Here is a 23748-nt window from a genome sequence, read left to right as displayed (position 1 = left end):
CTTTGACACATAAATGAACGGACAGAAGCGGGCGTTGTCAAATCCTACACGATTGAGCCGATCAGGACGTGGGAGCCGGTCAGTGGAAGAGAAAGTGAAAGTGACGATTGGGACAACACCACTCAGGAGCTTGGATTAAAATCGACACAATACCGCGAAGAGCGGATTGCAAATACAGACTGTTATGTTTTTGCATCCCTTTATTGTTTTATATTTGCTCAAGCAACCTCAACTCGATAGCACAACAACTTTAGACTTTAGAGACTCGAACGGCCGTGCTGTGACTTTCCGATCCACTGGTTACGTATTTCCTTATTCTGTAGTGATTAGAATTCGGTCTACCAACAATCTAATTAATTTTTTATAACAGTTATGTCTCAAGAAAAACTTTTCAATCTTTGGTCTCTGACCTTGAATGGATTTTGTTGAGAACTAATGGCAATCTCATTCCCTCTTACACCTGAGATAACATGCAGCTGCTGCACCTTTAATCTGCGCCAGCCAGCCACTCTACATGCGAAGAGAAATGTTGCCCCTGAAATGAACCAGATGCTCCTGACACTGCTGCACCAGAGGGAACACCAAACATTAACAGTGCACTTCAGGACTTTGTTTAATATGTAGGAGGCCCTTTTTTCTTTGAAAAGATGGGTCGTCATTGGTGTCCCGCCGTCTTTTTAACTTGATTTCAAAGATTGACCCTATCCAGCAGCTTATACACATTACGCCTGAGGTGGTGAGGTGAAGCAATTTTTTTGAGAAGCTGTCACATGGTTTTTAAATATTCTAAACATATTCATCGGGCTTGTCAATTTCTGGCAGAGTCCACATGTACATGGTCTCAGTGCTCCAAGACTAAGTTTACAACTAATTACTGCCTGGGGCACTTTTGCCCAAAATAAGCGTTATCAACAACCTCAGTGGAGAGGGCGTAGCCTCTTTTATGGTTTCCATAGAAACACATGAGAATTCAGGTTCTGTTTCCACAATTCTTCTGGGAGGGAATCATATTTGAAAATATATCAGAACATTGAAACTGTCAAACCTAGGATGGATTTACGCTTCTGGTTCTGATTTTGAAACGATAGCCAATCTAACTGAGGAGATCTTCAATATATTCAACCCACTCACTCAAAAGGTTTCAAATGTATACACACGGGGCTGATGATGCACTGCTTTGCCCTCCAGTGACACTGAATGGTGGACCTGAATTCCTCAAAGCCGTCCAGAAGTCGATTTTAACAGCCTGACCAAACTCCCCTCGTGTCTCAGCAACTATAAAAGATGCTTTCTGCTTGGCTCCCGAGTTCCACAGGTCAAAAAGCCCAAAAGGACTCCCTCACTAACAATGTCCACAATCCAACAAAAGGCCACAGCTGTCGCTACCTCAATCATGGAGGCCTGAAACATGGCCCTCCCCTGGGATGCGGTCAAAGTCCAGTCAGGGGTGGGAGTTGAAAACTTGAAAACTGACAGTGGACCCGACGTTCCTAGCAGACTCTCACCGTGTATTTGGGTCTGCCAGGATATTTTACGCTCTCCCTGTCTTATTTATGCAAGGCATGACGAAATGAGTCTAATTGCACGATCACAAAGTTGCCCTCGTGTCAAATGCACTAATCGACTCCCTAAAGTTAGAACATGGTGTTTGTTTCGGATGAACAATGATGAATCTAACAACATAGTCTTGCAAACGGTTCTGGTTGGCCGAACATTCTTCCCAAGCGCTCCGTTCCAGGTCTCACAATTTTTGCCTGCTTGAGCGAGCACCGATGTCGTCCAGCATGCTCTCCAGCATTCTCCTTCAAAGACGCCAAAAAGGGTGTGTACTCTGAGCCGCTGTTTGGTGCACCGGCACATAGAACATTCAGGACCCGTCGCCTTACCGAAAGTGGAGGGAGGCGACCCTTGCGTCCACCTGGGTGAGCCCCAACGTACAGTTGCCGAATCAGCGGGAGTATAAGCAAGACCACATCTGCTAGGCCGGTCTTAATTGGTTTATATCCAGAGTGGAAGGGAATCCAACCCGTCTCACGATGACTGGAACCAGAGTCAAAACAAACCAGACTATAACGAGTTGTAATTTCTCCACCTTGCAAATTAGTTCTGGCGCCTTCCCTGCCAGATTGGAGACATTCCACGTCCCTAGAAACATATTCCGTCATGGGGGATCAGACTGGCATGGTACCTACCTTTGGCTGCTACGGGAAGGTGGACCTTTCAAGACCTTTCAAGCAGGGCTCCAGAGGGGGCCCATGTGACCCATGTCTGGACAAAGTAAATCAGGTATGAAGATCCAATATTTTTTTTCCCATCATAGGGGGTTTCTGAGCCGCACTTAGTCTGGTCCTTCACCCGTTTATCCCTGCTGGGGGCATAAAGCCCCGGGCAACTTAGCTGCTAGAACCATTGGGACACACAAACTACCCCCAAACAAGATTTAGTGACAGCTCAAGAAGGGCGAATAAAAAAACGATAACGCATGTCACTTGTGCACGTAGCTTTTTGTACCAAGTCTTCTACCGTCAATGTAGTTACGTTGGTCGATTTTTTTTTTTTATTTTCCTTTGGAAAAACCCAGATTCAAATTCAAAATATCCAATTTCAGGCATTTTTTTATCTTGGCTTCACCTCCATGACCCATCCAATGCGGGTAAGTAACAAAAATGATTGAACAAATACAGCTGAGACGTAATTTGGTGCGCAACGTTGAAATAAAAAGCGCTTATGGCGGGTGCCATCTGTGAAATGTAGCATTAAATCAACCATCCTACAGATTTAGATACAATACAAACATTTATACAACAAGTATATGTTTTGAGCTGTCACACCAACCTATTATTAGTTTTTCCCAGGTGATCGTGGATAGCGGCTTAGAATGTGGTTGCTTAGGCTTCCTTGTCACAGGATGAGTACATTCCTTTCAAACGCTGTGACATAAAATATCTTTAAAATGATAAGACGCCCAGAATATGGCACTGAATTAAGTCCCGGGGCTTCACACAGTAATGTATAATCTGTTCATTGTCTCACAATGAATAGGCTGCGCACAGAGAACTGGATGTTTTTGTATGGCTGACGTGACATTGGTGGGCATGTAGCCCTCGTTGCTTTTCGAATAATTTTAGCGGTGCATCAAAGGGCAAAATATGACAACTGACACCGGGTTTTAGGTACCATGTGTGATATCAACCTGTCAAATCCTGACACTATAATGAGAGTATAAGCCTGGAATCGAGTCATCATAATAACTACAACCTGCTCGAACATTTGCAGTAGAAAAACGCAGGATGTGATTTCACACCAGCAAGTAACAACGTTGAAATAATGAAATGTTTGACAGAGAATTTGCTAATAGTGGTATAACGCTGTAGACACGAGCCACATAATGTTTCATGACTTCAGTCTCCGGTTCAGCTTTTCAGGGCATTTTCATGGAGTATGGCTCTTAGACGCATGCCACAGGACATCATTTCCTGCATGACTGATCTACTTTGATACTAATGCAGTCATTTCTGTTTGTTTGTTTTGGGGCTTCTTTGGAGCGAATGTTTTATTTTATTCACAATAAATAGTGGACTAGCTATTCCCTTAAAAAAAGTATAGTAGCTTTTCCGAGGTGGTAAATAACAGCAGCGAGACTATTAAGTGTGCCGAGTGCTGCGAAGGTAGAGAGTTGCTTTATAAATGCATCCAATTTAAACCTCAATAAACCTACAATTACATTTCGTTCAAAATGTATGGGAAGAAAACAAACTATGGCAACAACTAAAACTGTGAATCATCCTCTTTTAAAGGTGCTAATTGCACCAAACTTTATAAGACAATAACACTGGGATTAGCACCAAAAACCTGTGTGTTTGGGTTTGTTGTGGGCGGCAGAGGCTCAAGCCGAAGGATTTGCTGTTGTGTAACGCTTGCGACATTAACGTTCACAGCGGAGTGAAAATGGAATTTTACCTTAGCAATTAAAAGCCTAGTCAATTAAATGACTGGCAATGTCGTAATCGGCTGTGATTGTATTTACTCCAGACCTTTTTGTAATTAGTTACATTATTTAGGAGTCAAAATCTGGCCCGCAGTGTAATTATATTTAATTTACCAAATGACTACTATACCATTTTACATTCTATAACATAATAGTAACATTATATATGATAATAGTAACATTAAAATGATAATAGTAATTTTAAAAATGAAATATTGTATTGCATGAATAAAACCACTTATAATAAAAATGTAATTAAAAAAAATCTGCATTTATATTGTTTTTAAAGAATGAAATGCTGGCCCGTGGCTTTGTTCAAATTTTACTTTTTGCTTCACAGTATATTTGAGTTTGACACCCATGATTTGTGCTATTGGTCAAAGCTTTCATTCTGTCTTTTGCAGGAAATACATTCAAACTTATATATGCATGCCCACCTCCATTCTCATGTTGCTCCCTCATGAGGAATTCAGCTTTACCATGTGTATATTTTTTCCCTTTTTTTTTTTCATAACACTGCGTGCATGTGCAAGTCAAAATGGCTGCCATGATAAGCCGTTTGAGACGAAGTTGGAGATGGCCCACGGGGACCGCTTCTGCGTTTACCCAAACATTACTTGCATGTAATTGAGTTTCGAACAGACTCACACACATGCACCCACACGCACAACCACAAATGAAAAATATCATGACGAATAAAGAACATCTTGCTTAGATGGTGTTCTTCATCTCACTGGGCCAAGATAATTAGCCGCTGGTCCACTGTAGCGCTGCGTGTCAATTGAAGAGTAAGACTTCCCAGTGGCAAATGACTGTGCTTGCAGGTGTGGATGATGATGATCTCATGTAAAGCATCGCCTCAGACATAATTTCCGCTTGACAAAGTTGATATTCCAGATACAACTGCCTTTGAGGTTTGAAAGACCCAAGGCTCAACAGTGTGACTTTTTCCACTCGCATGTGCGGTCAAAATTTAATTCTAAACATTTTAGTATTTGGGCCAAAAAAGATAACTGTGAAATAAAATTGTGTTGACTGATGATGCGGCGGGTGGAATACAGAAAAAAAGGAATCTCTCTTGGCTATTTGGTTATATTTGCCTAGCACAACGGCCTCCGTGTGATAGCACTGTGGCAGTGTCACTGCTCGTGGAGGAAATACAAACACAACTCAATATTGATCATAACCTTATTACAGTAGATCTAGTAAAACATTACTTTTATGTGCGTTTTGTCCTTTCGCCAACACTCATTAAGTAAAACAAACGGGAACGCTGAATAGGAGTCAACACCGCTGTGTGTGTGTGAGGTCTCCCACTACAGTAGTGAGCAATTAATGGGACCATTGTTTGGGTTTCTTTTAAAACTGACGGTATTTAAAACCTTGGCCACTTTCACTGAATTTACAGCAAATGAGCACATGTGTAACAGATTTATAAACTTGTGTCTTTCAGACAAAATTCGCCAAAACGATATTTTGTGTCAGGAAACTTCCAGGACTGGTTTCATAAATAACTAACCGTAAACCAAAACTACGAACGGCAGGTTATTAAATTAACCAATATATCTACAAAAAACATTTGCTTTCTTCAGTGCATGAGAAGAAGCAAGTGTTACAATGCTCTGAGCATCCTACAGTTCCTGTCATGCCGGAGCAAACCTACTTACTCAGTTTAGCTTGTTCTGATTTATATTTTTTTTTTCTCCTTACTAAGCTCAAAGGGGCCATCAAGGGGATCTATTTTGAAGACATGGATGACAGCGCAGCGGAGGATTACGGAAAATGGTACCAGTGAACAGAATTCCAGTTGCTACCGTTGAGAAATTAAACGTACCGGAAATTCTCAAGTCAACCAGCAGAGGTTTTTCAAGCGAGAAACAATGAGAGGAACGATAACGTAGAAAGGAAAATACGTACGGTGAGAGGACTCACAATTAAAGCAGTAAGAATACAGTGTCACCATTTGTGTCACTGTGGTGAACAGTGAAAAATTTGCATTGATACTGGCAAAACATTTTTATTCCATTTGTCAACTGTGCTTTTTAGACCTGTGTCATATTGAGGCTGCTTATTATTCATTTTACCAATACCAGTAGTTAACTTATTTTTACATACACATCTAAAGTCCACCGTTTTCATACTACACTACTAAAGTATGTCGATCAACTGGACCTTTTGTAATAATGCAGCTGTTTACCCTTTCCTGATTCTGCAAATATCTCAAGGCATTGTTCTTTCAACTCAAGCAGACCCTCTTTATCATGATAAAGGGAATTAGACTGGCAAAGTGGCTCTATCCATTTACAGTGTCTACTCTGTATTGATTTCTGAATTTTGCTGCAGCACTGCAACAGATTGTCTTTCCGGCTACGAGGACCAAAACGTCTCGGAGAAAGACACTTTTTAGGCACAATTGCACTCAAACAATGCATTCAAACACTCATAGTGCACTCAAACAATATTTGACTGTCGCCAGGACACAGTGGACTTGTTGAAGTCAAGCTGAAGTTATTAAAAGAATGGAAGATCAACTAATCGAAAATGAAGGAATATATTTGTAATTCATCAGATATTTGAATTTATGACTCTAAGCATAAGGACAGATAAAAGAGAGTGGCATCTCCCAAGCTAAATATATATATATAAAAAAAACAAATATATATATATATATATATATATGTGTGTACAATATTTAATCATGAAAATAAGATTTTTATCTAAATTGGGAAGTTGTTTTTCATGGAAAGAGTCATGTGGCTTCTGCCGTATGCTGTTTGTGTCGTGATGATTTTAGCAAAAAGATAAAAATTAATAAGAATAAATAATATAACAGCAGTGTTTACACATGTCAGTATGAATGAATTAATGACATTTGCACATGAGCATTTATAAATAGGGATCTGGGGGGAATGTTTGTACCTTTCCTGTGCCATTACTACGTACTTTAAATGCAGACAAAAAGTAAACAGGCATTAGCATCGCGATTTATTTCTCACAGCTGTGAAAAAGATGAGAGGTGTCATATTGTTGTTAATCAACGATACGACCAATGTTTATAAAACGGGCCACTTATCTGGAGCATAAAACGCACTGGAAGAACCACAATTCATTTGAAATAAAAGAGGTTTAGATGTTAAGTTCAACTAAACCGAGTATACCGCTTTTCAGAAACAAGTGCTAAAGACTTGTGAAGCACATCTCTTTTTTTTTTTTTCAAGGTTGGATCACCTTGAAATACTTGAGTATTTACATAACACCTCTGGAAATGTATGAAACAAGAATCTGTAAAATGCCATGGTATTAAGGAGGAGGAGATTCAAATCACTGAATGAATCACTTAAAATGTCGTTTTTAGTATGAATGAAGTTCAGAACTTGGTTGAGTCCCTCTCATCGTGTTTGCGACCAAGAGAATAACATCACATTTGGATCTCCACCCCTCAAATAATTTGATTGAGATTTTTTAACTTCTCAATAAGGAAGATCAGAGCGTAATATTAATGGAATGTTTCAAAAAATGACGGGAATGATGACTGTCAATGCAGGTACTTCCTCTGCATTTCTGATAGAACTTTCTGAATTATGGAAAGCTGAGTAGCATTTGGAAAACTGACCTGAGAGCATCTGAGTTATTCACCGTGTAAAGTTCACTGCTATGCCTTGCGCCGCTGTTCCATATTATTTTACAGTCTCACTGCCCAAACTCTTCAGAGTGATTCACCTTATCACACATCAGCATGTCATAGATCTCTGTTACTCTCCGCAGTCATCTCCCTCCTCTGCCTTTTCCTCCTACACACGTCAGCGGGCTTATTGAATGGATTCTGTCAAAGGCTGGTGATTCCAGATGTCCAAACAGAAAAGAGTAAAGAGGACCTCAGAGAGACGGCATACTTTTTAACTCCTCTAAGGTGATGTCAACCCTTTTTTTAAAGCGTGACAGTGATAGATATTGCAAAGTGTTCCATCAGACTTGCTCATCGACTGAAATATTTGTCAAAGCTGGGGCCACATTCCTCACCACTGCAACGGGTTAGCCAAGAACATTCAACAGACTTCACAGATTTCCTCTCCATAAAGCGAGCAAGGCCTTCAGTTCTCCCTTAACTACAATTACAGATCCACACCTGAATACAAATCAATACTTTCATTGAGAGGAAATGCTGAGCTTTGCTTCCTTGGGCTTTATCATTGCTCAGTGTCTTGTATGAATAAGAGAGCATCCCCATTCGCGCCACAGGTTGCCGCATATTGGTGTCTTTAATAATGGATCAGTCAATGAGAGTGTACGGCCCAGGAGTCAAGTGCACCAAAACATTAAAGTGTAAACAATAATAATGTCCTTGAGCAATAATTGCAGTGTCTGTTTTCACGCTGGTCAAATATAACAGTCACTTGAGCTCACAGAATAAATTCGATTCAGTCAAGATGCTTATCCGGAATTGTTATAATGAGAGCCTTAGAGGAACCTAAGCAACGCAGAATAGCGGCAGCGCCGTAGTTTTGCAGAAGGTACCAAGGAGAAGCAAATATCTACCACGCTACATCTGTGAATGTCCTCCACATCTGAGCATAAATTCAAAACAAACATTTTTTTTTTGTTTGTTTGTGAGCGTTTTTCAAACCATGTCAGGATGTTATTGTCGAGAGGTACTGATTTCCAATGCGACCTGGCAGAGGAGCTGAGAAGGTACGGCTTCAAAGTAGAACTGTGTGTAATGACCATATGTTAGTTCAGACGTATGATTTGCACACTTGAGAAAGCCTTCTTCTGAGCGCAGGATGTTGTTATCTTTGATAGCTACAAACACCTTCAGAGCTTTACAAAGCTTTCTGAATAGGGTTTTGCCTGCTGGAGCAGTGATCCCAAACTGGTGGGTTGCGAGCCAAAAGTGGGTCTCGACAATTGGGACATTCAGGTCGTACACTGTAAGTACACGGTACTTAAAATTCTCCTTAATTGAAAACGTCTAGCTTAACAGATATGCATACTGAACACATACACACGGAAATGGTAAAAAAAAAAACGTATTACCTTGATTCTCTATTTAATCCATTTAATAAATGAACTTGGAATGTTTTAAATGTTATTTAGCCATTCTAAATTGTCATACAATAAGTACATTTATCTCCTAAAACGCTTGATTGAAGACTCGTTGGTGTTTTCTCTACTCTGGTTGACTTGCCTCCATATTTATTGGCACCCCTTGGTTAAGATGTTTTCTTCACCTTAAATGCATTTTGTTTCTGTCTAAATTTAAACCAAATGAATGTATACAGTGGGGAAAGAATGCCATCAAATCCCGTGTCCTTTTTGCACAATCTCTCTAAATCAGGGTCTTCAACCTGTTCCTCAAGGGCGGCTGTTGCAACCCATCGGATTCAAATGATCAGATAATCAGCAAGGTCTGAAGCTAGATAATAATCCTGATCACTTGAATCAGGTGTGTTTCAGCAAGAAGAGATGAAAAAGAGCCAGGACACGGGGTCTTCGAAGAACGGAATTAAAGACCCAGGTTGAGGTTTGGGGACTGAGATGGCCATGGGAGGAGCATAATTCTGTGCCTGGTGAAGCAAGTCTACAATTTCCAGTCTGCTTCTGCTTTAAAATGAAATTCATTTGAAGATTTTTAATACAATTTAACCAGAGGTGCCAATAATTTCGAACCGCAGGCAGCAAAATTGAGTACACCTCTTAGTGATAAAGACCGAATTGGGCCCAAAGAGTCAATATTGTTTGCTCACAATCGACACATTAAAGTGATGAAGACAAAGCACTAACTTTCTGTTCAAGGCGGTCGATTACTTTAAACTCTTCGGTTTCCTCGAAGCAGGATTTTGAGGTGCTGACGCTTTAAACAATCAAAGACCTTTCTCAACACCAAGGAATACATCCCCCCGCCCCCAAAAAAAAACAACCACACATTTTTTTTCCACACTCATCGCAGATGCGCCAACTTGAATGTCTGCCTCTTTGCTACTTGCAGGACATTGTGGGGCCAGAAAACGCTCACAGTTTAATTCTATTAAGCGCTAGTTCAAGCTCCAAATTAAAATGCAAATTACCTCTGCTATAAATGTGGGGGAGAGTATAGTCGGAGATAAGGTACATCCTAGCCTTTCTACTGGCAGCACTTATGGAGTACCAACGGCTTTTATTGTACAACATAATTTAATTCAGAGGAACAAAGTGTCTTAGAACTCTGTCTCATATTACATTTGGTTCAAATGACATATTTGAAACAAAAGAGGGCGGGAAACTATTTTTCTTTTCTCATTTTAATGATGTTTAAAAAAAAATGTCCAGGATTTAAGGCCATGTGCACACAATGAAAAAGTGGCCACGGCAATTTTGGCCGAGACAGGCCCCTCATAAATAGCAGAGTATAATGGAAATGTACGTACGTGTTGCAACAAACAAATATTTCTTTTCTATTACTATACGGAATGCTGTATGTTAAATAGTATGCATGTGCCGACTCTCTTCTCTCCCCTCAACTGCTTCCTCAACAGCCTGGGGCGACTTTATAGGCGAGGGAGAGATTATTAAAATTTACAACATGGTACCGTAAATTCCAAACTAAAATCAATTTTAAAATTAAAACACTGGAATATGGGAATATACTGCTCATTCTTGTTATTCCATCTTTTTTTTTTTTTTTTTTAATTGGGTTCTATCCACTCAGCTGGATTCAGTATTGTAAAGTTACATTTTAATTTGTTGATAATAATCAATCAGTCACCCTTGACACTGACCAAGACAACTGGGAAAAACTGGCTGGAATTATTTATTAATTGAAAATCATATCGAGTTATAAAATGTCTACAAAATTAGCAAAACCGAATAGTCAACTTTATACCGATAACCGTATGTTGAAAAATCCCCGTGTTTCCACGGAAACGAAAAGGTATTGTTTTGCTATATTTTGAGATAATTACCGGCTTATTTTTGTCAGTACTGTTTACAATTTTTTTTCACAATTTCATAATGTTTATTTGATGAAAATGAAACTTTTAAACAATGAAAGAGGTAGATGTTTAGTCTACCTTGGAATCTAAATGTGCGACTTTCACAACCATTTCACGACGCAGGGTCACAAATGTGTCCAGATTTTCACTTTTAAAAAGTACGGCACACCCTTAACTTTTAGCTCCCGGCTCTGTGTGTGCGATGAAGGCAGAGCTATATAACGCTCCCCTTTTGCAGCCTCCGGTGTAGGGCGTCTAAAGTTCCTTTTTTTTCAGACAGCGCTGCAGACTCTTTGGTGTGTATGCATGGACTCGATATATTCAACGCAGCTCACACTCTCATCTCCAACACGTCATTCATGCATACCGCTCAATCCAAGTATGACATAAGAATTATGTCACGGGCTGAAAATCAACAAGCAATGTCATGATGTTCTCTATGCGTCAATTATCAGGCAGTTTATGTTGAGCACCGATGCAATGTCAAGGGAAAGTTGTATATACTGTAGTTGTAGATCTTTTACAATTAATGTCATTAGTTGTTTGTGTTTCGAGAAAGTGTAAAAGTGTCTGTTCTTGAAAAGGAGGTGCATGTCAGCATTAGAACGGCCGAAGACTCACTATTATTATTTGTCTGTGTCTTTATATGTTCAACAAGATTATGGCAAGATTGAACGCTCATTTGGGAAAAGAGCGCATTGCATCTGGACAAGTCTTGATTGAAATAGAATGTACACATAAGTGTGAAAATACTATCAGGCAATATTGACAAACCAAAAACAATCTTTTTATGATTTAAAATGCGTTTGACAGCAGAAGATAAAATGCTTCCACATGGAAAGAGATTTTCTTTTTTAAAGCCACGTTATGAAGGCGAGGGGACATTTGGGACTCTGTAGGTCAGTGGTGTGCAAAGGGCCGCTACCTTGCATGTTTTAGATGTTTCCCTCCTGCAACACACCTCAGCTTTCGTTATCAGCTGATCATTTAAATGCACCTACTGTCGGTATGTGAACATGGACCAAACACGAGCTACTCACTGAATAAAAAAATGTTTTTGAAAGCAAGGCGTGACTTGAAATGAAATGATGAAACCATGAACGGTCAGAGCTCATCATTATAGCTGATGTTTTTATGACAAAGCAGCACAATAATAACTAGTGTCTGCTTCGCACCAGCGTACATTCTTAATTGACCTGTCAAACAGTCACAAATCTGCGGCTCAGCAGGTGGCCGCACACGTTTTGATTTGCGATTGCTCTTCTTGGTCATATCTGTTGACGGTTCCTCCACTATGTTTCTGCCTCCATGCAGTTTTCCCAGTGGCAGCACTGCACCTTTTGGGCACATGTTACCATGAATATGAGGTGAATGTCAGCATCAAGGAGATAACAGCCCAACGCTCACTGGTTTGTTATCACTGTGCAACGCTCCAGAGCAAGCACAGCTGCAGGAGCAGAAGTCTTATCACTCCTAGAGTTAAGGTGAAAGAGCAGCAGCGGGATGAGACTCGAAAGCAGACGAGCATGAGCCCTTCGGGCCCCCCTCTACCTCTCGCAACACTCTCTGACTGCATGTCTGACTTGAGTTTTGTAGGGCCAATCTTTGCATTTCTATAAGTGGAGACGCGTTGTCATAATCCACGCTTTAGTCATCCCAAGGACGATTAGTATGGTGCCCTTCGACACAGCAGGTGACGCATACTCTGACAGCTCAGTGCATACTAATGAGAGCTTAGGGCACTCTGCTATTATAGGTCACTTCCAAAGTCTGGCTTTAATTTAAATGAAGGGAAAAAATTGAAAAGAAAAACACATTCCACTGTAAACACTGCGGTGAAAAAGGTTGTGAAAAACGTGTAGGAATGGATTCATTGACGGTTAATGGCTCTTTACCAAAGCATCGTCAATCGATGCGCTCATTGTAAACAGTTCATAGGTACAAAAGGTATTTATGAAAGATATTTATATAGATTTTAATTTATATTGGCTACATAAAAAAAAAAATAGTGTAAATGACTCACCTGCAGCCAGATTCGTCACCAAGGGCCTGCCCACCAAGTTTTGTTGTTGTGGCATTCTTATTTATGTGACTGCAAAAAAGGTTATATTTGTTAAAGAAAACTAAAGAAATAACTAAAACTAAAATTAAAAACACATTTTTGTTAACAAAATAAAAGAAATGAAAATGCTTTTGAAAAACGAAAACTAAGTCAAACTAGATTTTACGTTTCTAAAATTAACTAAAACTAGTTATATTTATAGCGATTATATACTATACTTATCGCTACGTTTTCTTCTGTAGCAATTAATTTAATACAAGAGCCATTGGGATTAATATTCACAGGAGGACCTACGCTGTTTCAACTTTACGACGAGCCAATCTTGTCCCCCATTTCCATATGTATCAGAATTTTCGCAATGTGACAGCAGTCTGAACGGCTCGGTGGCATATCGCCGTCCTTGACGTCATCCGGAACCCATAATGCATTCCGCGTGCTTGGAGGGACAGCGCTGTGAAATCGAAGAAGCGACATCAAGCAGCAGCCAATAAAAACTAGCCAGCAGATGATGATCCTAGGAGACAAATTTGCGTGCAGCTTTGGTTCGATTGGCTTCCCTGCTTTTGTCATTCAACTCAACCAGAAACGCAACTCTCAGTAAAATGTGCTTTCCATTTTTTTTGTTTGTTTGTTTCCTATATGAAAATAGAACAAATGCAAATTAATAACATGCTGAATTTTTCAAGCCACAAATCCACTTTAGAAGTTGGCAACTTGGCTTTATTTCATTAAGGTGCATGCGTGCATGCATCTAACTTTAGAAGCGGTATTATGCACTGCACTTACTGAGATAGAAATATATATATTTTAAAATACTCAAAAAATGATTCACGGAAATTAACTCATTTACTGCCATTGACGGATAAAGACGTCAAAGATCCTTTTTTTTTTTTTTTTACTCAGCTGGTAGTGAATGAGTTAAAACACGCAAATCCATCCATCCATTATCTGAACTGCTTCTTCTCACGAGGGTTGCGATGCGGGAGCCGAGGCCAGCTGTCTTTGGGCAGTTGGCGGGGTACACCCTGAACTGGTTGCCAGCCAATTGCAGGGCACACCAAGACCAACAACCACTCCAGCTCACACTCACACCTAGTGACAATTTAGAGTCTTCAATCAACTTACCATGCATGCCTTAGGAAAGTCGGAGGAATCCGAAGAAAACACGCAGGCACGAGGGGAGAAGTCCACGCAGAAAGGCCGGAGTCGGAAGTGAAATCTGCACCTCTGAACGGTTGAGGCAGATGCGCCAACCAGTCGGTCACAGTGCCGGCCTAAAACACATAAATGAATCACATTATTTTTCATTAAGTTGGGCACAGTATTGTATTAAAATGTCAAACAGTACTGTTTTGTTAGCAATATCCTCTCATCATAGTAGGCTGCTGTCATATATTTACAGGTTGATGAGAACTTTTATTTACGTCCTTGCATTCACTTTACTTTCTGATTCAAAATTTTGCCAAAAGAACTACTGTGATGTTAACTTGACTTTAATGACGATAATGAAAAGCCAGGGGAAGTGCTTGCTCACAGGGTTGCGCTATTACATAAGTGACTGTGCAGACATCGAGAGCGGGCCAAAAACTAATCGCTGTGATTAATTACGGCAGCCATATGGTCAGCAGCATCTCGGTGGCAATTGCAGTCGGACTGCTTGACAGGTGCTGGGAGGCTTGCTGACATTTACACAAAGGCCTCACATCGAATATTCATTTTTGGGCTAAAGACGACTTTCTGTCACACGTATGTATCTTTGGTCTGGTACAGAAGCTGGCGCAACATTTGGTGCGAATGGTCAGGAGAGGTTGTGTAGCCAATAATCTCGAATGCTATCGTGCATTCAGCCATGAACATCTTGAAACACGGACCAAAAGATATTTTAATTGCATTTAAGCCCCAGTGGGGTTCGAGCCACATTGCTGTTTTGTTTTGTTTCCAGAGACTTTTGTGGTTTTTCTCAAAGTTCTTCATTGGTATTTTTTATTATTATTTTTTTTTTTTTTTCAAAATCATGTTTCAGGCGTTTGTTAATGAATATTTGAAGTCTTTTGGTGGATGTTTTCATGATGTGCCATGTCCCACGGCATAAATAAGGATTCATTATATGTTTGTGTTGAAAATGCAGATTTTTGTTTTTAATGATGCTGCCTGTGAACTTCCAAAGTGGTCCCAGGGTCCTAAAAGCAGCTGCTGTCTTGCCAATCCTGGCACCCATGTCAGGTTCTGTTCCTGCTGTTTTGTTTCTTCGCTTTGCTTCTACATTGTGTCAATGAGACAGAAGTGCCGCATCTGCAAAATCAATTTCCTCAAGTTCTTGGTTGAGAGACCACCGGATTCTTGTTGTGAGTCCTGCTATATTTATTTATTTATTTTATAATGATCCAGTCCATTGCAATCAAGAAAAAAGAATTGTGACTACAAGCATCCTCGTCTGACTTCAGTTAGTATATCGAAAGGTTCTGTTGTGGATGACTTGGCAAACCAAAAGACGGAAGACCTATTTTTTTTCCCCGTTTCGAAAGTCATTATTTTATTTTTTTTTGTTGTAGAACAAAGATACTGCATACACTTTAGCCCAAATGACTCAGGGCTCAAACAAATAAAGAATTGCTGGTGTTTGTAATTTAGTTGTATTTCAATATATTATCAAATTTACACATGCACGGACCCGTTGTTGTTTTAATGCAATGATTTGAGAATAAAGATAAATAATTCGATTAAATAATGACTTCAAAGATGAGAATAATAAATGTAATGTAAAACAAACTTATTATACAGTGCATATGGGTTGTCGCATCACCTGGAATCAAACTTCAGTAATATGCTCAGAAAGAATTAGTTTTCCAGAAAAAAAAAAAAAAAAAAAAAAACTGAAGTCAGTGCGAGTGCGATACATTTATAATCCTCGAGTCCAATCAGTCCTCAGATGCAGCGCCATCAGATTCCCTGATGTTCTCATCTCCAAAACCTCCATCCCCGGCATTTCTGCCAGTCGTCAGACCAGATGATGACTCGTCAAACCAAATCCGATAAAGCTATGCTTGACTCCCTGCGTACCAAGTTGTGAATTTGCAAAGACATTCGTTCTCCCAAACGTCTTTGCAATGGCAGCCTTTTTTCACTCCTCAACACCATTTTATTTATTAATCACATTGAGCGTATGGACCGTGAAATGAAAGCCATCCTACTAAACTACTTTGGCCTTGACTAAATAAATAGTCCTTCAAGGGGAATAACTTGACGGTTGGTATGGTGGCAATATTTAGAGACTAAGCAACGTACCCCAAATAGTATCGTGATGATTTCATGGCTTTGTCGAAAAATGATTCATTTGCAGGCCTGGATGAGGAAGGGTCAACATCTCGGAGGGGTTTTCGTCTCCATCACTCTCGAGTGAAAGTTGCTGCATTTTGAGCAAGATGCTTAGGCTTTGAAAATTCACAAAATGTTTAAAAAAAAGCACTAAATTGGCAAGAATGGGCAAGAAGATATTTAGGGATGTGGACTTTCAGAAGTTGATGATGAAGTACAGCACGTGTTAACACCTTTTCCACTTGCAGTGATATCGTACCCATCTAAAATGTGACGGGCTTTTAGACCCTGGTGGTGTCTGATTTGTGATTGGATAAGGCAAGGGTGGGGTTGGTTGGAGTAATCATAGCACAGGTCGATAAGGACGTAGCACAGGGGTGGGCAAACTCTTTGATTCGCGGGCCACAATGGGTTTTAAAATTTGACAGAGGGGCAGATGGATGGAGTGTTTTGGTAAACTCACCTCATCGGAGAAAAAAAAATAGATTTAATTTTAAATGAAAGTGAACTAAAGCTTTACAACAAAATATATGTCTTTGACAGACCACAGTGTGTAGAAAATAAAACATTAACAAGGTTTATTCATTTAATTTTTTTCAAGTTAAGCGGGCCGGATTAAAACGTTTAATGGGCCGCATGTGGCCCCCGGGCCGTAGTTTGCCCACACCTGATGTAGCATAATTCCCCAACTATAATGAAAACAATGACTCATCATTTACCATATTAGATTATAATCGTATAAAAAGCTAATTGTTGATAACTGCTTTAATGACCGTACATGCGGAACATGTGATGGAGGGAAAACAGAATGAACTGTTTTTAAAGATTAGCATCACTCTATAAGCCTTCAAAGTGAAAGAGGATCTTTTTCATCCAAGAAACCACGTCAGGCCCAATCCATATGTTTTACACTTCATCTGATGACTTTAAATTTGCAATCTCACTCGAGTGATAGAGGCACTGCTGCACACTAAGTAAAGTAAGTTTCGTATGGCTACACCTCTATTCATAGAGGTGTGGGTCCGGGAGCGAAACAGAGTTTCGGTTCGGACGCCGGGTTTTTGGATCATTCTTGGTTTCCCCGTATGGGTACTCTGCCACCGCACGACGACAACGTGATGATCCGGCGCGGCGGTGCTGCACACTGCCCAACCTAATTACAGATGTTTGATAGAGGGGGGTGGTTGGGTGGACCAAATGAAACCTGTTAGCTTATAAGCACACTGTACAGACATCATTCAATGGTTAATAACTGAAAACGTGCTCACCAATAGCACGTGATCACCCTAAGTGAAAAATTGACAATATTATATACACATATATATATGTATATATATATATATATATATATATATATATATATATATGTATATATATATATATATATATATATATATATATGTATATCTTGTTTAATCATGCATCTTTACAATAATAAATGAGCTGACTGGGCTCTGAAAGGCAGACTACTATTATCAGATTGGCTGAATATTTCTCGGAATGTTCTGAATCCCTTTTCAATGCCAACATTGTGCTGAGGAGAATAATGCTACCTGGAGGTGTTGCAATGGCAAACGTCACACAACTTAAAATCATAACGACATGTAATGCATGTTTACGTGCACACACAGGCTGACGGTGCGCTTCAACATTTTTGAGAGAAATTCAACTTTTCAGAGCTTTCAAGTGACAATAACCATCCATCCATCTTCGGTACCGCTTCTCCTCACTAGGGTCGCGGGGGGTGCTGGAGCCTATCCCAGCTATCTTCGGGCAGTAGGCGGGGGACACCCTGAACTGGTTGCCAGCCAATTGCAGGGCACACAGAGACGAACAACCATCCACGCTCACACTCATACCTAGGGGCAATTTAGAGTGTTCAATCGGCCTGCCATGCATGTTTTTGGAATGTGGGCGGAAACCGGAGTACCCGGAGGAAACCCACGCAGGCGCGGGGAGAACATGCAAACTCCACACTGGATGGCCGGAGCCGGGATCGAACCCACGACCGATGCTGTCTCTCACTGTGAGGCCATCGTGCTAACAAGTCGACCACCGTGACCGCCCTGACAATAACCAATCAGCAGGCATTTCATTGACACACCCTTGGTGTGATTGTGATCATGGATGGTTGTTTATCTTTTTGTGCCCTGCAAATGGCTGGCAACCAGTTCAGGGTGAACCCCGCCTACTGCCCGAAGAGAGCTGGGATAGGCTCCAGCACCCCCGAACCTAGCAGCTAATACAACGGTGCAGCTTTTCTGTGGATTTTTCTTTCACCAGTAGGGGCGCTCTGTAGTTCAGAAAATACGCTAAATGAATCTCAATTTTCTTTTCTCTTGGGTCTATTCTGTTTTAATAAGCAAAGTTGTTACCGTGTTAAAAGGCACCGTTTTAACAATCTGTTTGCGTACTTTTTTGTGCATTCATATATATATATATATATATATTTTTTTTTTTTTTAAGAGTTGCTGCGGCTTATAGGCATGTGTGTCTTATAGTCCCGAAAATGCGTAAATAGATAATTGCTGGTGAATGTTACTAATATGCAAGTAACATTTACTTTCTGAATATATGAGTGAAAAAAAAAATTTTTTTAAGTAACGATTTCGCCCCAAAAATGTATGTGCTCTGTGATCTCATTTTCAGTGGATAAAAACTTTTTTTCTGCTTAACTCATATTCCACAAATGTAATTAATGAATGCTGCGTTTATACTAGCTGGCACATGTAGAACATATTATTGTAAAGACCATTTTTGACTTGACAGGGTTGAAAACAACAAAGCTGAACCAAGAGTTTCACCACAGCTTCTGCTCGAACTTCAACCATCTCCCCCATCATAGGCCTCTGTCCTCCTCACGTCACCCAATAGTTCTCTCGAGACTCCTGAACTGAATGAAAACACTATTCGCACCCCCCACCCCACTCCCATCCAAAAAAGGCAATCTCCAACGCTGCTCACTCAAGCCTGCCAAACTGTATCACTGAAATAAAATCTTGGCTTCAAACCAATTTCCTCAAACGTAACTGTGAATCATTATCATTGGACCAAAATCACTCACCAAATCCACCCACAGGTGCACCTTCAACATGGACGGCTCAACTGTGCGCACCTCACTATGTGAAGCTGTTAGCAGATGAGAGAGAGGAGCAAGACTGAAATCTCCCACCACCAGTAATATGAGGAGGTAAACGCCAGAATGTCCTCCTTGCGATATTGCAAGTACAGCAGACAAAACAAAGACAGTATTTTCAAAGCAAATGGCACTAAGTAATGCCAGCTATGTTGATTCTTAAAAGAGAAGAAGGGATTAAATCCAACTGTTTATCCTCACAGGCTAACCCATAAAAGTTTCAAATCCTTTGAAACCCACAGAAAAAGAAAAGAAGGCTAATCATAGTTTTCTACTGAATCTCACAAAACTCAAGCAACAAAGCTTAAGTGTAAAACAGAAAGTTGCACTCAAGCTGAGTACTGACCCTGCTAAGGTTCGAAACATCTATCAATGACATTTGCACAAAAATGATTACGCAATTTGCCTTTTGCTTAGCCTGTTCTTTCACTGTCAAATGACTTCCAAATTATTATCACAGTATGTCACGTTTTGAGAGGTTGTGAAGCTTTCAATGTAGTAACCAATGTAGAATCAAAAGATGGAAGCAAAGGACCATGAAATGGCATGAAGTCACACTGCACACATGAGCTACAATGGCGAGGGGGATGATCGGTGACCTTTTATGAACGTTTTACATTCATTCCGTCATTTACAGCCCACGCCTGCTGCACCCAGCACAGGGTGGCAAGATTGATACTCTAGATTATTTCCGATCCATGCATCACCTCTCCACTAAATTAGATGAAGGCTGCGTTTGAAGGCATTCTTGGATTGAAACGAAACATACCACTGTAGCTGTGGGGGGCTGCCACAGTGGCAAAAAGGGTAAAAAAAAAAGACGCAGAGATTTGTCTTCTAAATGTAAGAAGTTAGAATGAATAGTTGGGACTGTCATTTGAATTTAGGGCCTGGGGAACAGTTCCATTGCATGCACATTTAAAAAAAATTTTTTTTTTAATTACAGCTGTCAAAATTTGAACATTAACTCAAGATTCATTTAAACATTTTCTAATCAATTAAATATTTTAATCAATTAACTCAGTTTTATTTACTTGAAAAATAATGAGCATATCTTGCAAAGCCAAACACAGTACCAAATTAGCTGTACATCTTTAGCACATCATCCCAGAACAAAAACACCCTGCTTAAGTTACCACTGGGCCTTGCAAACCAACACTGCTGGAGTGTGGTGATTATGAGCAGAACAAAATGTGTAGCTTTTGAGAATTGTTTCCAATGAAAATGCCTGTAAAGAGGACACCGTTTAGAACGTATTCAAGGGTCAAAGAAAGCTATTATAACGGTCTTTGATTGAAAATAAATGCAATAGTTGGTGATTCAATATTACTTACAATATATTATTCATGTAAATACCTGTTACAAACTTCACAAAAATTGTAGTTGAACAATGTGATTACTCGTAATTATGTGCAGATTCTTTTGCAATTAAGTAGTGACAAATTGATGATAAATGGAGATGTAGACCTTTCAGTCTAAAACAGACAGCTGCTTGAGCTGAGAGTTGGTTCAAGCAGCGCCGCGTGTGCCACGACATTGATGAAGGCAACAGCCGGGGCCACACACACAACGTCCCATCTCCATGGTGCAACATATTAAAGTCTCGTCGACTGACAAAAGACATTCAGGCCCGCTGTTAAGTCCCACCAGTGGACCAACAAGTGGTGGCACAGAGACAGCTGTCCTCACTTCATCTTAATCACGGCTCATATCGGATCGCCAATTGAAGACCAAATACATCAAATTTTACGACAATTGCTGAGGCTATTGCACACACAAAAAATGGATTGACAGCAAAACAAACGTAAACTCAAAAGTTTGATGCAACAAACTTCGATGGCATCTTAAATTGGCCAATTCAATTTCATATTTTAAGTTGAAAATTGTAGAGTTTACAGATTGGTTGTCTCTTTTATTGAGCCTCAACTCAAAGAGATAAGTAAAAACAACTCGCTTCAAGTTCACAGTAGAAATATAAGTTGCGGTTTTTACAGCGTACCGTATGATTTGTATCAAAATGTGAGCAACGTCGTTTGTTACAGTTCTGCTTCATATCTTGCATGCTATTTTGATTGTGAAAATGAGAATAATGCAGAAAATCCCTCTAAAAAAAGCAGCCAATGTTCTTATAGTGAAGTCAGTGCTTTAAAAGCTGTAGGCAGGGATAAAAGAAATAGGTTGTCTCTTCAATGAAGGGGACTCAACACAGAAACATCCTAATCTGCTGTTACTTCCGTTGTAAACAGGCGTGTCAAGACAGCTTTGTCAAAGAGAGCGCCGTTGCTTTGTGCTGCCGCTTCTTTGAACACATTCAAATGGAATTTGGCGTATTTCTCAAAACAGTTTCCATACATGGCTTTCTGGGCCTTAATGTCACAAGCACAAGATCTTTTAACTTGCATTCACAAATAAGGCGACGGAATTTACAGCTTCAAGATACGATGATCAAGTGGAAGAAATGACTAACCCAATGTAAAGCGCCACACACATCTTACTTCAATTATCCACTCGATTTAGTCATCAGAATGCCACCGCTATAAAAAGTAGCATCACACAAAAGGTCATTGCGTCACAGACAGAAAGCTACAAAAGCAAACATCATGGAGCCACACTCAGGCAACTGTTATCATTCAGCCAATCCTAAACATTGCAGTCACATCATATTAGCGCAGTGGCGGCTGAATACAATTTGAACTAAACCAACTTCGAGCACTCGACTTCTCAAACTCAGTGATTACTGATAAACTGATTTTTCCGTCAAAAAGTGATTGCGAGACGAAAAGGGCTGACTGTGATTGAATTCTTCCCCGGCCACAACTGGATGGTTCCTGATTGGATAAAAGCTAAACGTGAAAGCAACCAATGGACAGGTATGAAATGAAAATCAAAGAAACTTTATCCATTGAAGAACGGTTCTATTTTAATGTGGGACAATTCCATTCGTTGTCAGTACTGTAAATGTGGCATCCCAAGAGCGTTCCAAAAAAAGGACGATTCGATACGTACTGTGTTCCGATTTTTTCACCTCAAACGATTAATAATAATAAAGCCAACCGAAACCTTGCTTAAAAACCATGGATGTATTCATAGTTCATGCTAAATAAAGATGAATTTATTAGTCTTCGTGTCGCCAGTTTATACATAGTCGGCGCCAACAGGTTACATCGCTAAAAAAGGCCAATATGAAAGTGCCAATTCAGCTAATAAATGCCAATATTCATGACACCATCTTCCTCCTTCTGTTCAGTCGTTCACAGCATATGTTCTATTATTTCCACTTAAATCACGCATCCCTGGCCGACTTCCCCCCCGAAGTCCATAAATGCAACCAGGTTGGTTGTTATTGAGTAGATGGAAGTGGACATTTCCCCACAGCATGCAGTCGAAATAGACATGATGAAAACAAGGAGTTAGTCACTTGGCCTTTAAGATCACAGCTGCCCCGGATTCAATCTAAGACCTTATTTGATAATAAATATCAATATAGCAATATCTCACAGCATGTGTTTTGGAAAATTGTTTATGAAAAGATGGGCAATAGGAGCCAATTGTTTATCACTTTAACATACATATGACTTTTCTGCTAAATATAATATCCTTAATTTGGCGCTAACAGCGTGAAAGCAACTCCGATGATTCATTTCAATTAACGGATTACTTTGCCAAAAATAAATGTCAAAAGGAATACACCACACGGAATGAAGACAAAACAAACAATCATCATTACAAAACCCACAAACATGTAAGCTAACCTCAGAGTTTAGCTAAGCTAAGCTCCAGCTCATCTGCAACCCTAATGAGGCTAAGTGTCTATCTAATGGATGAGTGGTATCATTTAATTTCTGTCCCCTCTCATAAGACCGTTTGCAAAGTTCCCAACAAGTTCAACAAGGAAGACACAAAAGTCACTCAGTGAACTCAAATGCAGAGTTTGTTGAAAGGGACTACGGGAGGGTCAGGATGGTGCGAGGGTGATGAAGCAATTATCCCTGCTGGAGGAGGAGATCAGCTTGCTCAAGTGTGCCTGTGAAGTCGGGATGTCTGATGGAGCTTTCATGGCTAACGCGATCTCGGCTGTTCATCCTCTCAGGCCTCCAGAGATCATTATGGGACTTGTGTTCTCCGAAGCACGATATCTCTGTGAGGCTGCGCTTCCGCACCTTGGCACTTCCTTAAGTGATTGTGTCAATGACTGTTCTCATTACTTCTGTTTATGCAACGCAATTAGACTGGAGTCGAAGCTCCGTTCGGTGAAGCTGGCTTGACTTACACATTCTTC

General features: G+C 40.1%; 1 protein-coding gene and 1 long non-coding RNA gene across 2 annotated transcripts in view; both read right to left on the bottom strand.

Annotated features, from left to right (window-relative positions):
- nlgn3a (neuroligin 3a) overlaps positions 1 to 13401 on the bottom strand; it is a 215537-nt gene extending 202136 nt beyond the window's left edge. Inside the window, exons 1-2 of the mRNA XM_088293270.1 lie at positions 13313 to 13401; positions 12980 to 13048 (exon numbers count right to left, since the gene is read on the bottom strand). The gene's annotated coding sequence lies outside the window, so the exon portion shown is untranslated. The remainder of the gene's footprint in view (positions 1 to 12979; positions 13049 to 13312) is intronic.
- A 794-nt stretch (positions 13402 to 14195) lies between these two features.
- Positions 14196 to 23748, bottom strand: part of LOC148338376 (uncharacterized) — a 146441-nt gene continuing 136888 nt past the window's right edge. Inside the window, exon 4 of the long non-coding RNA XR_015842795.1 lies at positions 14196 to 14292. This is a non-coding gene — a long non-coding RNA (uncharacterized LOC148338376). The remainder of the gene's footprint in view (positions 14293 to 23748) is intronic.

Source organism: Idiotropiscis lumnitzeri, chromosome 4, assembly GCF_059441095.1.
Source record: "Idiotropiscis lumnitzeri isolate Australia: NSW breed Sydney's pygmy pipehorse chromosome 4, RoL_Ilum_1.0, whole genome shotgun sequence".
NCBI classification, from domain to species: Eukaryota; Metazoa; Chordata; class Actinopteri; order Syngnathiformes; family Syngnathidae; genus Idiotropiscis; species Idiotropiscis lumnitzeri.
Note: the sequence above shows the minus strand (reverse complement) of the source record. Positions and strands in the feature narration are given on the sequence as shown.